Source organism: Mobula hypostoma, chromosome 1 (assembly GCF_963921235.1).
Source record: "Mobula hypostoma chromosome 1, sMobHyp1.1, whole genome shotgun sequence".
Lineage (NCBI taxonomy): Eukaryota > Metazoa > Chordata > Chondrichthyes > Myliobatiformes > Myliobatidae > Mobula > Mobula hypostoma.
The window spans coordinates 189974035-189989148 of record NC_086097.1 but is presented as its reverse complement, the minus strand read 5'-3'; the positions used below and the strand labels follow the sequence as shown (position 1 = coordinate 189989148).

General features: G+C 41.4%; 1 protein-coding gene across 4 annotated transcripts in view; it reads left to right on the top strand.

The window, feature by feature from the left end:
* Nucleotides 1-15114, top strand: part of LOC134353657 (RNA-binding Raly-like protein) — a 1079267-nt gene that overhangs the window by 639289 nt on the left and 424864 nt on the right. The gene's annotated exons all lie outside the window — the stretch shown is intronic.

Genomic DNA, 15114 nt, shown 5'->3' with positions numbered 1-15114 from the left:
TGCCCCTCCACCTTTTAAATCTACTCCTCAGCTTTTTTTCTCCAGTCCTGCTAAAGTGTCTCAGCCCAAAACATCAACTTTACTCTTTTCCATCGATGCCTGCTGAGTTCCTTCAGCCTTTTGTGTGTGTGGCTTGGATTTCCAGCTTCTGCAGACTTTCTCTTGTTTGTGAGCGAATTTTTGTATTTTATTAATAGACCACTTTTCAGATACAAACCTAATTACTTTGCAGATACAGTCTATAGCCAAGTACATGATTAAACAAAGATAACAAACAGGTGCTAATGATCAATGACATAATGAGTTGATGAACTAAACTGATTAATTTGAAACAGAAACTGGTGTAGAAGGAATCACATTGGGCAAAGGACAACCAAACTAAAAGATGAGGTGTGGTAGACGTGACAGTTTAACCTTCAAATCATCAGTTCTTACACATGGCAAGGCTGAGCATAGCAAAAAGACATAAGGTGATCATCCTGCATCAGCAAGTTCTCTCCCAAGCTGAGATTTTGCAGCAGGCAGGAGCTTGAAGATGTATTTCTCAAGACGCACAAAGAAATGGGCTGGCTTGCAGTAATCAGCCATGGAAACTCAGTGCAGCACATGAAACACACATCAAATTACATTGGAAAAGTTCAGCATGGCTCTCAGCTCCAAACTCACAGAAACCACTGGATCCCAAGTACACCCCTTTACAGTCCAGAGAGGTCTAGTCAGAAATGGTCTTCGTGGAAGAGTTGCTGCCAAAGAGCCATTCCTCCTAGGTAGAAACGAAACACAAGGACTGACTTGCTGAACAATGGCAGCGTGTGCTCTGGACTGAGAAGTCAAAATTTGAAATATTTGGCTTGAACAGAAGGAGGTTTGTCTGTAGAAGAGCTGGAGAGTGCTACATGGATGAGTGTCTGCAGCCAACAGTGAAGCAGATTTGGGGCTGTATTTCTGCAAATGGGGCTGGTGATCTGGTCAGAATTAATGGAATCATCAATGCTGAGAAGTACAAATAGATTCTCATCCATCATGCAATACCATCAGGGAGGTGTCTGATCGGTCCCAAATTCATTCTGCAGCAAGACAATAACCCCAAGCACAGGGCCAAGCTCATGCAGAGCTGCCTTCAGTGAAAAGAACAACCAGGAGTTCTGCAACTGTGTGAATGACCTCCACAGAGCCCTGATCTCAACATCATCGACGCTGTCTGGGGTTACCTGAAGAGGAAGAAGCAAGTGAAACAACCAAAGTATCAAAAAATTGTGGCAAATTCTCAGAAGCTTGAAACAACCTATCAGCTGATTTTCTTATAAAACAGCACACCAGTGTATCTAAGAGAACTGATGCACTTTGGTGGTCACACCAAATATTGATTTGTTGTGTTTTTTTTACAGTTTACTGTTCTTGACAGTAATTTTAGACCATAAGACAAAGGAACAGAAATCGGCCATTCGGCCCATCGAGTCTGCTCCGCCATTTTATCATGAGCTGATCCATTCTCCCATTTAGTCCCACTCCCCTGCCTTCTCACCATAACCTTTGATGCCCTGGCTACTCAGATACCTATCAATCTCTGCCTTAAATACACCCAATGACTTGGCCTCCACTGCCGCCCATGGCAACAAATTCCATAGATTCACCACCTTCTGGCTAAAAAAATTTCTTCGTATCTCTGTTCTGAATGGGCACCCATCAATCCTTAAGTCATGCCCTCTTGTACTAGACACCCCCATCTTGGGAAACAACTTTGCCACATCCACTCTGTCCATGCCTTTCAACATTCAAAATGTTTCTGTGAGGCCCCCCCCCTCATTCTTCTAAACTGCAAGGAATGCAATCCATATGTTCCTCATATGTTAACCCTCTCATTCCCAGAATCATTCTAGTAAATCTTCTCTGTACCCTCTCCAACGTCAGCACATCCTTTCTTAAATAAGACCAAAACTGCCCACAGTACTCCAAGTGACGGCTCACCAGTACCTTATAGAGCCTCAACATCACATCCCTGCTCCTATACTCTATTCCTCTAGAAATGAATGCCTACATTGCATTCGTCTTCTTCACCACCGACTCAACCTGGAGGTTAACCTTAAGTGTATCCTGCACGAGGACTCCCAAGTCCCGTTGCATCGCTGAACTCTGAATTCTCTCCCCATTTAAATAATAGTCTGCTCGTTTATTTTTTCTGCCAAAGTGCATAACCATACACTTTCCAACATTGTATTTCATTTGCCACTTCTTTGCCCATTCTTCCAATCTATCCAAGTCTCTCTGCAGTCTCTCCGTTTCCTCAGTACTACCGGCCCCGCCACCTATCTTCGTATCATCAGCAAACTTAGCCACAAAGACATCTATTCCATAATCCAAATTGTTGATGTACAATGTAAAAAGAAGCGGCCCCAACACGGACCCCTGTGGAACACCACTGGTAACCAGCAGCCAACCAGAATAGGATCCCTTTATTCCCACTCTGTTTCCTGCCAATCAGACAACGCTCTATCCATGTATGTAACTTTCCCGTAATTCCATGGGCTCTTATCTTGTTAAGTAGCCTCATGTGTGGCACCTTGTCAAAGGCCTTCTGAAAATCCAAATATACAACATCCACTGCATCTCCCTTGTCTAGCCTACTGGTAATTTCCTCAAAAAATTGTAATAGGTTTGTCAGGCAGGATTTTCCTTTACGGAATCCATGCTGAGTTCTGCCTATCTTGTCACACGCCTCCAGGTACTCTGTAACCTCATCCTTGACAATCGACTCTAACAACTTCCCAACTACCGATGTCAAGCTAACAGGTCTATAATTTCCTTTTTGCTTCCTTGCCCCCTTCTTAAATAGCAGAGTGACATTTGCAATCTTCCAGTCCTCCGGAACCATGCCAGAATCTATCAAGTTTTGAAAGATCATCGCTAATGCCTCCGCAATCTCCACAGCTACTTCCTTCAGAACACAAGGGTGCATTCCATCTGGTCCGGGAGGTTTATCTACCTTCAGACTATTCAGCTTCCTGAGTACTTTCTCTGTCGTAATTGTGACTGTGCACACTTCTCTTCCCTGCCACCCTTGAGTGTCTGTAAAAGTGAAGACTGATGCAAAATACTCATTTAGTTCCTCCGCCATCTCCTTATCTCCCATTACAATTTGTCCAAAATCATTTTCTATCGGTCCTATATCTACTCTCACCTCTTTTACTCTTTATATACTTTAATAAGCTTTTAGTATCCTCTTTGATATTATTAGCTATCTTCCTTTCGTAGTTCATCTTTTCCCTCTTAATGACCTTCTTAGTTTCCTTTTGTAAGCTTTTAAAAACTTCCCAATCATCTGTCTTCCCACTAATTTTTGCTACCCTGTATGCCCTCTCCTTTGCTTTAACTTTGGCTTTGACTTCTCTTGTCAGTCACGGTTGCATCCTTTTTCCGTTCGAAAATTTCTTCTTGTTGATATTTAGGATCTTTCCAATTCATTATTTTTTGAAGGCATGTTCATCTCACAGAGTTTTTTTACATGTGCCTTACACTTTTGCACAGTACTGTAACTCCCTGCAAAATTGAATCTAGGGAGTATATGTAATAATCCTTTGCAAAATGTAACAATCCAGAAAGTCTAGGCAATGAACAATGGGGTGATTGATGGTAGAATCTTGAGTATGCTTTTAAGAAAATGATTTTGTTCCAGCCACGAGCATTTCTGCAAAGCTGGTAATGAGCCTGACCTCAGAAAATTAGGCAGAAGTAAGAGTTTATCATTACATTTGTCAGAACTCCTGTTGAGCTACATGTCTACCAGCACAATGGATGGGTGAAAAATTTAGGCCACGGTCCAGATTTAGTAACTCAGTCGTAGCCACTCAAGTTTTGTGATATCTTTTATTGAAATATCTACCTTGATCAGAAAGCCAGCAGTTTGATGTACCTTTATAAATTTTATGGATGTTTCGAGTGGATACAACAGATACATCAAAACATACAGTGAATTATGTCATTTGCGTCAAATCAAATCTGTGAGGATGGGCTGGACTGCCCTCAAGTATAGCAACCCAGGTAGCAGATTGCCATGTGGGACAATTGTTAAATGTTGCTTTAAGACTGTCATCCTTTTATCAAGCACTTCCAATATTATACACACTACAAAGCCTTAAAATTAGCCTGTCTACTGGGATATGTATCTCAATAAGATAAAAGATATGCATAGAAGACATTTCCTCCAAATACCTGATATTCAGACAAGACAGATGGTGTTAATTTTTTTCATATATTAATTGAAGGAACAACAGCACAATTTAAGACAAAATTGGCTATGAGACAGAAAATAATCTTATGGTGAACAGCTGTTTCTCAAAACGGAGGGGGGTATCGAGTATGAATCCCCAAAGCACATTACAGGATTCATTGCTGTGTATAGGGAACAATTTCAAAGCAGCAGGTAACTCAGACATCATATTTCTGAACTATGAGTGCTTGCCAAGAAGCATTGCTGCTGACTGATGACTTCAGCCATAGATTATAGAAATTGTGGAGAGTGATGTTTTGGTAAGAATTTGATCCTAACTTCCAGAATTCAGAAATACCTAATTACCCCAGATAAGGTGGCATTGCTGTCCTTTCCTCCCTACTTGCAACAAAAAAGGAAGAATAGGGAAACTGCAAACAGAGCAGTCTGTCTAGAGAGGGAGAAGAGACCACTGAAATAGATTCTTCACTTATACATTCAAAGGTCCTTCATGGACGTTTCCCCATTAGAAATCTCAATGCTTTAGGTGACTCAGCTTCTTTAGACAAGTACTAATGGTGAAAAAACTTACACAACACCCACATTCAGTTGCTGAGCAGACCCATCTGTTCTATGCGTGTTGACCTTTACAGGTTGGATTAGAACAACATTGGGAATATTTGCATTAGATTGCTTTGGATACTCACTAATGCAAGTTAACAGAACTCATATCCTTCTCCACAGTGAGAGGGCACTAAACAATAAGAGCGTATGCCAGCACTATTGGCTTCATGACAGCACTAAGATCCATTGGCTGTACCCACCTAATCTTAATGATGCCCGATGTCATTCTTGAGATATTCTGCAACACAGGCCTTTCATCCTTAAGAAAGTGGCTAGCTTGTAACTAACCCCTAATGCTCACAATTTTTCACCACTGGATACCTTTCTTTTTCATTTATAAGGGATGTGGGCACCGCCAGCTATGCCAGCATTTATTGCCCATCCCCAGTTGCCCTTGAGAAGGTGGTGATGAGCTGCCTTCTTGAACCGCTGCAGTCCCTGAGGTGTAGGTACACCCGCAGTGCTGTTAAGGAGGGAATTCCATGATTTTGACCCAGCAACAATGAAGGAATGGTGATATGTTTCCAAGTCAGGATGGTGAGTGACTTGGAGGGGGATTTCCAAATGGAGGTGATCCCAGGTGTCTGCTGTTCTCGTCCTTCGAGATGGTAGTGGTCGTGGGTCTGGAAGGTGCTGCCTTAGGAACTTTGGTGTGTTGTTGCAGTGCATGTTGTAGATAGTACACACTGCTGCAACTGTTCATCGATGGTGGAGGGACTGGGTGCTTGTGGAAGGGGTACTAATCAAGTGGGCTGCCTTGTACTGGATGGTGCCAAGCTTCTCAAGTATTACTGGAGCTATGCTCATCCAGGTGAGTGCAAGTATTCCATTACACTCCTGACCTGAGACTTGTAGATGATGGACAGGCTTTGGGGAGTCAGGAGCTGAGTTATACACTGCAGGATTCCTAGCCTTTGACCTGCTCTGGTAGCCACGGTGTTTATTTGGCTGAACCACTTCAGTTTCTTGTCAATGGTAAACCTCAGGATGTTGATAGTAGGGGATTCAGTGATGATGATGCCACTGAATGTTAAGAGACCTGATAGAAATCTTCATTTTTTAGCTTTACATTTATTCATTTCTTGACATTTTGGTATTGCTGGTAAAGTCAGCATTTAATACCAGTAAATGAAGACAAAAAATGCAAATGCTGTAAATACAAAGTACAGATAATGTTAAAAGAAAAACTTCAGCATATCAGACACCTGACCTTTATGTTCTGTACCCTTTCTAACAGGTGATAAAGGCCTTGGCTTCATATCATCTATTTTGCACTGGCCTAACCAAAAATTGGAACAGAAAATCTAAGAAACACTCAATAGTCAGGGAGCACCTGTGGAAAGAGAAAGAGTTAACCTTTCAGGTCTGGGACCCTTTGTCAGAAGTCTTTCCCAGCATCTTTTATTTCAAATTCCAAGAAACTGCAGTTTTCTTGATTTTCATGAGCAAGAGCATAGTGCTCCTGGTCCTGACTTTCCATTTAATGCTATATTCTTCAGAATATCGATTAACAGACATATCATCTTCTTACTTCCACTGACAGTTCAAGGAGTCCTTCCCTTTATGACTCTCTGGTCTGTGTTTCCATGCTCACCAATTGCTCCTCTTCTTAAGATCCATTGTTATGCAAAGGCAGGATATATAAGATCTGTCATCCCATCTCTTCCCTACTGACCATCAAGGAACCATCAAGTGAAGCAGTAATTCACCTGCACTTCTTACAACCTAGTGGACAGTGTTCACAATGTGGTCTCCTTAACATGGGAGAAACCAAAGGTAGATCTGGTGATTGCCTCAGGAGTACTCGGAGCTCCCTGTTGCCTGCTGCTTTAATTCTCCAAACCACTTCAATTTTCACATATCTAGTCATTTGTGGACCGCAGCAATGTAAGCCTGAGGATCTTCTGACTGGCAACATGCTGCCTTCTACACTCAGTATCAAATTCTCCAACTTCAGATAACTCACATTCTCTGTTCTTATCAGAGCAGGCAATTTCTGGTGTAAGGCATCCATCAGCTCAGGTTTTCTCTCTCCATTACCACATCCTGACTTGATGAGCATTCCTGGAATATTACATTTCACAACCTTTATGTGCATTTGCTTGGATTATCACACCCTAACTGCCCTCATCTTTTCATTTTTTCCTCAAACTGCCCCATCACCTGGAGGATCACATTTACAGCTTATCCTCAGAGCAGCTGTGGTCTTAGCCTATCAACAGTTTCTCCTCTATCCTATCCATCTGAGCACTATCCATTGTTTTCTACGAAGAATTTTTGACCTGAAATGCTAACGTTGTTTCTCGTTCCACAGGTACTAAGTGAAGATTGTGGGCACTGTAAGTTGCTGGTAATATTTGCGGCTGCCCCAGCATGTCCTTGGGTGTGCTGTTTGTTAATGCAAATGACTCATTTCACTCTCCTGTCTGTTTTGATGTACATGTTGTTGTTCAGTCATTAAGTCAAGTCCGACTCCTCGTGACCTCATGGACCATAGGGTCCACAGGGTTTTCACGGCAAGATACGGAAGTAGATTGCCAGGCCCTTCATCCACGCAGGTTGGGACCTGGCTGGGTTTGAACTCAGGACCATCTGCCTTGAAGTCCAGTGCTGATGCCACTACACCACCAACTGGCCCTTTGATGTACATACTTGTAATAAATAAATCAATCTAAATCTGATCTGATTGCCAATCCTTATTGCCCCTGAGCTCTACTTCAAACTACTGCACTCCTTCCAGTGAAGGTACTCAAACAATCCTTCTGCCTTGAGAGTTCCAGGCTCTTGGTACAGTTACAATGAAAAAAAGGCAAAAGTTTCCCAAATAATTCAGTGAGCAGCTTAATGGGGAACATTCCCTGCTTACCCAATCTGGGTGAAAGTGGTTGGATGTTTATGAGGTGCTGTTGGAGTAGCCTAGGTGAGTAACTCCAGTATACACTGCAGCCACAGTAGCGGCATATGGAGGAAATAAATGATTAGGGAGGTTGAAAAATGTCCACCAAGAGGGCTGCTTTGTGCTGCCTTGTACCGGATTGTGAATCGCTCACTGGACTGATTTCGTAGCTTGTAAGCAAAACAGTAATTGGTGGAAGTTTCAACAGGTCGCGCAACATTCTGTAGAAAGAGAAGTAATGTTAAAATTTCAGATTAATAACCAAATAACCTACAGAGTACTTAAAATACATTCTGTTTTTATTTAATACTTCTGGCACCTGTGACTTACAAACACTTAGACATTATTTCAACTTGATAGAAACCCTTTGGTCTGTCTGTCTGTCTGTCTGTTTGATTATTTATTTATTTATTGGGATACAGCACGGAATAGGCTCTTCCAGCCATCAGAGCCGCACCAGCCAATGCAACAGCAAAATGCAGAACAACTTGCAACAGCTACAAAGGAAGTGAGGTGCACGAATAAGGTGTAATATGATAACCAAGGAACCATTCAATAGTCTAAAAGAGGGGTGGAAGTTGTCCTCGAGCCTGGTGGTCCATGCTTTCAAGCTCTTGTATCTTCTATCCAATGGAAGAGTGGAGAAGTGTCCATAGTGTTTGATCATGTTGGCAAATTTCATGACATATGCCAGTGATATTAAACCTGATTCTGATTCTACTTTACTGATGCAATGAAAAGTGCAGACAGAATCCATGGAGAGGAGGCTGGTTTCAATGATATTCTGAGCTGTGTCCACAACTCTGGAGCTTCTTGCAGTCACAGGCCGAGCAATTGCCATACCAAGCTGTGACACATCCACGTAGGATGCTTTCTTTGGTGCACTGGAAAATATATTTCTGGGGACGGATGAAGCAGCAGATTAGAAACAATGTCTGGAATCATCTTCTAGCCAGGCCATCTGCTAAAAACTGATTGCCCCATGGGGTGCTTTAAAAATGGCTACAGCATGGTTGCTGGAATGAAGGCTGCTGACTAGCAATTGAGGAGGCTGCAGGTGACCTTGGTGAAAGACTCCAAGCAGTGCAGGTCTCAGAGGTTTGGCTTCAGAGTGCACAAGTTTGCAATACACAGCAGCAGTCTGGGTTGCATGGTTGACAAGCTATAGGGTGGGCAGTGCCATGACAGAAATGGTGAAATCAAGATCAATGAATTTACATTGCATAAGTCTCCCACCATCTTCAAAAGATTATTGTTTGGCGACAATAAAGTATAAAGTATAAGTATAAAAGATCAGTTAATCCTGGTCGTCTACTAGTGGAGAGATTCTACTGAGTTAATTCAATCTCCAAGTTTGTGATTTTCTCTGGAATCCCAAGGAGTTTCTCTTTTTGGGTCAGTCTCTCATGTAGCCCATTGCCTTGCTAAAATCCATGTAGACCATATCAGTTGTGTTACCTGCATTATCCTTTTGAATCAAATGTGCTATCCCACTGGCTTCCTTGAGAAAAAAAATAATAGTTAGTCTGACACAGCCTTCCTTTAAAATATTAATGTTCACTCTCTGAGTATACATTCTTCCACTGAATGTTAACTTTTACTGCCTCTCAGAATGTATTCTAGTACTTTGGCTATCAGTGATTTCAGGTTTACTGACCCGTAAATTGCTCAGTCTATCCCTTCCTTTCTTAAACCACAGTGTTGCACTAGTAATTGTTCAATCATCTAGCACCACGTCACACTTTCCATCCAACCAACAACTTGTCGTAAGTGGTCTTGACACATAGCTACAAAACTCAGTTTCAGTGAAAGCTATTCTTACCTGGTCAGTCCAGATTTAGAAGTTAAAAGGAAATCTTGTCTTATTTGTATCTGCCCAAGACCCATTTCACACTGAGATGACAAAAGACTATGGAATGAGCGGCCAGAAGAAGTAGTTATCACTTAAGTAGCTCTTGAACAGGTACATAGTAGGGAGGGACATGGAGAAATATGGGCCAAGCACAGGAAATTGGGACTAACTGAATGGATACCATAGAGTTATTAGGCCAAAGGGCCTGGATACATCTTGTATTGTTCTATTACTCTGTCATTCTGATGCAGTTTCAGAGATTATCTGAGGGGTACTAACTCAAAAGTTTACTATGAATTTGAAATGCTGAATGGTAATATAGACTGAGATAAAATGCAACATACAAGAAACTGTTCTTTAATATATAATCCCAATTATAATAACCATTTTTAATTGCATTAATCCTAGAGTCAGAGTTTACCTAATACTCAGCTATTAACTTAAAATCTGCCCCTTCATTCAACATTTGTTAAATGCCCTAATTGGTATAATCTGTTTAGTTTACCTACAGTGAGGGTGACAGAACCATGGTGATATAAAAACATGGTTACATGTGGTATTTTATATTATTATATTATTACCATTTTGTGCTATTTTCGATAGCCATGTCCAAGACCAGAACTTCAGTGCAAGTTCCACTTATGTTTAACACACACAGGTCACATGTAACTAATCAGCCTTGTGCGTCTACCTAAACCCATTATCAAGCCACATGACCTGCCTGATGCAAGTCGTCTTTCAGATTTTAGATGATTGTACTGAAAGATCTGAGTAAGCCTGTAAATCATTGCTTTTCTTGTCTCTTTGATGTTTGTAGCAGGTGGTGGTGAGATTATCAGATGCAATTCTTCTTAAGAAAAGTCTGTTTAGGGAAAAAAAACAGCATTTCTAAGAGTAAACAATATTTTTAATTATAATTTCCTAATGTTATCAGAAATGTATTAGGTATGCAGTCATACATCTTTCAACCAGTCAGTTGGATCCTGCACCTTGTGTGATTTTCCAGTGTCTAATTTAAAATATCCTCAGTAAGACTGCAATTGCTTCTTCAGGACCGCTGAAAGAATGTTAACATCCAATATTGTATTTTATTGGCCAATATGCAGAACAAGAAATGCAAACTTCCTTTTAATCAGCTTTGAAGTAATTTCATGTCATTACTCACAGCCTGATTATCAACCACTGCAGACCTGAATACTTCATATTCAGAAAAGACAATGCTGTGTCACATTTTACTCTGCTCTGTACAGCTATTTCCTTGAACAAGTACTGACTTTTACACATTTCAGAATCAGATTTATTGTGCAGTGAAATTTGTTATTTTGCAGCAGGAGTGCAGTGCAAGACACTTAGTTGCAATAAGAAATATAAAACATAAGTTAATAGTGCAAAAAGAGAGCAAAATGGAGATCATTTCTCAGCATTATGCATAAACATTTGTTCTTACGTCTCTCTTTCACTGTTTGGAACCTATAACTCACTCCTAGCACTGTGACTGCCCCTTTTATTCCTTATTTAGCCTTAAATGTTGTTCTTTCTACCATTTTTATTTAAAGGTCAAAATTCAAACTAAATTTATTATCAAAATACGTATATTTCACCACATACAACCTTGAGATCCATTTTCTGGTGAGCATACTTAAGTGCAAAAACCATAATAGAATCAATGAAAGACAACTAATGCGCATAAGACAAATTGTACAAATACTAAAGGGGAAAAAACAATAATAATAAATAAATAAATAAATAATATCGAGAACATGGGATGAAGAGTGCAAAGTATCTTTCCATACCTGTAACTACTTCTATAACTGATTTGCTGATTTCCAGTGCATGATTAGGCCTCTGTTTTACATCAGAAAATCCCATTGTCAGGAATATTAAGATATAATTTCTATCCAGGCTATATTTACATTATAATTATAATAAGTTTCCATATGTCCACCTGTGCCCGCTGCTCAATAGCCTTATTCCCTAGACTCTATCCTTTGAAATGCATGCCTATAAGCATTGTTAATCATCTTTGTTTCCTTCTTGCTTTAGGATTTTAGCAGATGATAGGATCTAAATTTTACAACCAGCAATGTGCCTTCTATTGATTATGAAGTTGGGGTTCCATGCCAATAAGTGTGCTATTCTTTGATCTTTCTCATGCATTGAACACTCAGGTCTATCAGATAAATTGGTCAAGGTACATCAAGCTCTTTACAGGAGCCAGCAGACATTGGATATGCTAGAAAAGCTTTACCACTACTATTGTCATACTATTCGACATGCTTTAAAGTTTAATGGCAAACTTAACAATTAGGCTGTTGACAGCATAGCCTTATACCTGTGCTCTATTTCTACCCATGGCTTTCAACAACCAACATCAGTGTAATGGCTTCCCTGGAGCTGTAAAACATAGAACAGTACAGTATTCTATAGGCCAATCAGCCCGCAATATTGGGTTAAACATTTTTCCTACTCCAAGTTCTACCTAATCCTTCCCGCCCATATTGCCCTCCATTTTTCTTTTAACCACATGCCTATCTAAGAGTCTCTTAAATGTCCCCGTAGCATTTGCCTTTACCGCTATCCCTGGCAGAGCATTCCATGCGCCCACGTCCCTCTGTCTAAAAACATCTACCTCTGACATCTCCCCATACCTTCCTCCCATCACGACTTAATTATGCCCTCTTGTATTAGCCATTTCCACCCTGGGAAAATGTCACTTGATATCCACTCTACCTAAACCACGTATCATCTTATATACCTCTCTCAAGTCTCCTCTGATCCTCCTTTACTCCAAAGAGTAAAGCCCTAACTCATTCAATCTATCCTCATAAGATATGCTCCCTAGTCACAGCAGCATCCTGGTATATTTCTGCAACTACTCTAAAGCTTCGACATCCTTCCTATATTGAGGTGAGCAGAACAGAACACAATACTCCAAGAGTTGTCCAATCACGGTATCATGGAGCTGCAATATTACCTCAAAGCTCTTGAACACAATTCCCCACACCCTGACTAATGAAGGCCAATACACTATTAACCTTCTTTAACAGGCTATCAACTTGCACAGCAACTTTGAGGGATCTATGGATGTGGACCCCAAGATCCTTCAGTTCCTTGACACTGCTAATAATCCTACCATGAACTATGTGTTCTGCCTTCTGATTCAACGTCCAAAGTAGTCACTTTACACTTTTTCGGATTGAATTACATCTGACACTCCTTAGCCCAGCTCTGCATGCTATCAATGTCGTATTGTAACCACAACACTACCAACGTTGTATCATCTGCTCCACGATGTCTCTGCTGCTATTTGTGTGTGTGTGTGTGTGTGTGGAGGGGAATCTGGTCAATACTCCCAAATAAAGTGATTAATCCCTTCCTGCTTTTGACTTTCATCCACACTGATTTGGTGGACAATCCCTCCACAACCTCCTCCCTTTCCACAGCTGTGATACTGTCCCTGACTAGCAAAACCACTTCTCAACCTCTTGTGCAGCCCCCACCCCCACCACCATCCCTTTTGAAAAATCTAAACCCTGGAACATCCAGCAGCCATTCCTAACCTCATGACAGCCAAATCTCTGCAATGACCACAATGCCGTCATAGTTCCATGTACAGATCCATGCTCGAAACTCATCACCCTTGTTTCTGATACTTCTTGTATTAAAATAAACACATTTTAACCCATCCAACTGACTGCATTATTATTCATAGCCTATCCTTCCATACAGTCCCTCTACACTTTTCATCTACCTTAAAACCAACTCTTCCATCCTTTGACCTATCACCCTGGTATCCATTCCTCTGCCAACCTAAATTAATCACTTCCCAACAGCTCCTACCTAACTCCCTATATTTGACTCTTCAGGACCTCTTCCCTTTCCCTGCCTAAATCACTGGTATGAATATGTAACACAGGTTCTGGTTGCTCACTCCCCCCTTAAAAACGATGCCAGCTTGAACTGCGTCATCCTTGACTCTGGCACCTAGGAGACAACATACCATCTGGTAGTCTTGTTCACATCCACAGAATCTCCTGTCTGTTTCCCTGACTGTTGAATCCCCTGTAACCACCGCTTGTCTTTACTCCCACCTTCCCTTCAGAAGCTCAGCTTCAGACTCAATGCCATTGACCGGGTCACTGTGGCTTTCCCCGGAAGGTCATCCTCCTCAACAGTATCCAAAGTGGTATACGTGTTATTGAGGGGAAAAGCCACAGGGGTACTCTGTACTATTTGTCGATTCCCTTCTCTCTACTGAGGATCACCCAGCTTTCTGCCTCCCGCAACTTAACTGTGACTGCCCCCTTTTTGCACCTGTTTATTAACCCATTATTCTCCTGAATATGGATGGAGTGGTGAAAATCTGTCTCTACCAAAGGAGGTATTAGCTCCCTGATCAGGGTCATCTGAAGCCACATGGGAGCAGTTGGTGGACGGTCGAGCAGCTGGAGTGTATCATTATGTCCTGGTTATGCAACCACTGATGCCAGGCAGACAATATCAGAAGATTATTGATAATGGCTGGGGTCACCCGTCTTGTAAGGACACTGCCCAGGAGAAAAAGGCAATAGTAAACCACTTCAGTAGAAAAATTTGCCAAGAACAATCATGGTTATGAGACCATAATAGCTGACACCATACGACACAGCACATAATGATGATGAAAATGATTCTCATAAATGATCGTTAGGCAGTCCAGCTTCAGCTCCAGTTCCCTAACATGATCTGTATCAGATGCACTTGATATTCTCTGTTCCTTCCACATGATAGCACTGTCAAGATATCAACAGTTGTCATGATGATAAAGATTGCTGACACATGATAATAATCATTCAGCTTTTTTGTGGACAGGTTGTGTCTGAGTAGGTTTCCACATTGTCAGGTAACTGCCAGTGTTAGATGAGCCTGGCTACAGAGACATTGAATTTTGGATGAGAAATCCGTGATTCTACACATGGAAGATGGTCCCAGTTCATGGTCTTTTCTGAGAATACTCAGTCATTTCTTGCAAGCACATGAATCAAGTTGGCTGATTGTTAGTTTCTGTGATGGCAGAGAGCTTGGGCGGAAACTAAAATAGATCATTCACTTGGCATCTAGTGCCTTGTCTTCACTGCACTCATGTTGGATACTGCCATTGCTGAAGGTGGCATACGTTCCTGGAACTATTACTTCTCTTTCGTATTTGCTACCATGCAGATATGGTATGGCAGAGCTTAAGAGATATGATTTGTTCTGTTTGCCATGAAATTGCTTAAGTTTAATCGTCAGTGGCATTCTCTTCCTGGTATTTTTCAACTGAAGAGAAGAATTTCCTCAAAAAATATGGAAAGTCCTCAATAAGAATGGAAAGCGGCTAGTGAGTGCGTGGGCCAGTGAAGGAGTGGAGCTTTGAGGCTTTGACTCGAGAGGCTTCGACGAGAAGAGGCAGAGAACAAGCTTGCTCGCAGTTAGTCTTTACAATGCCTCCTGAGATGGTGATGTGCCTCTCATGTGATCTGTGGCAGTCTTGGGGGAACGCCCCTGTCCTGCAGA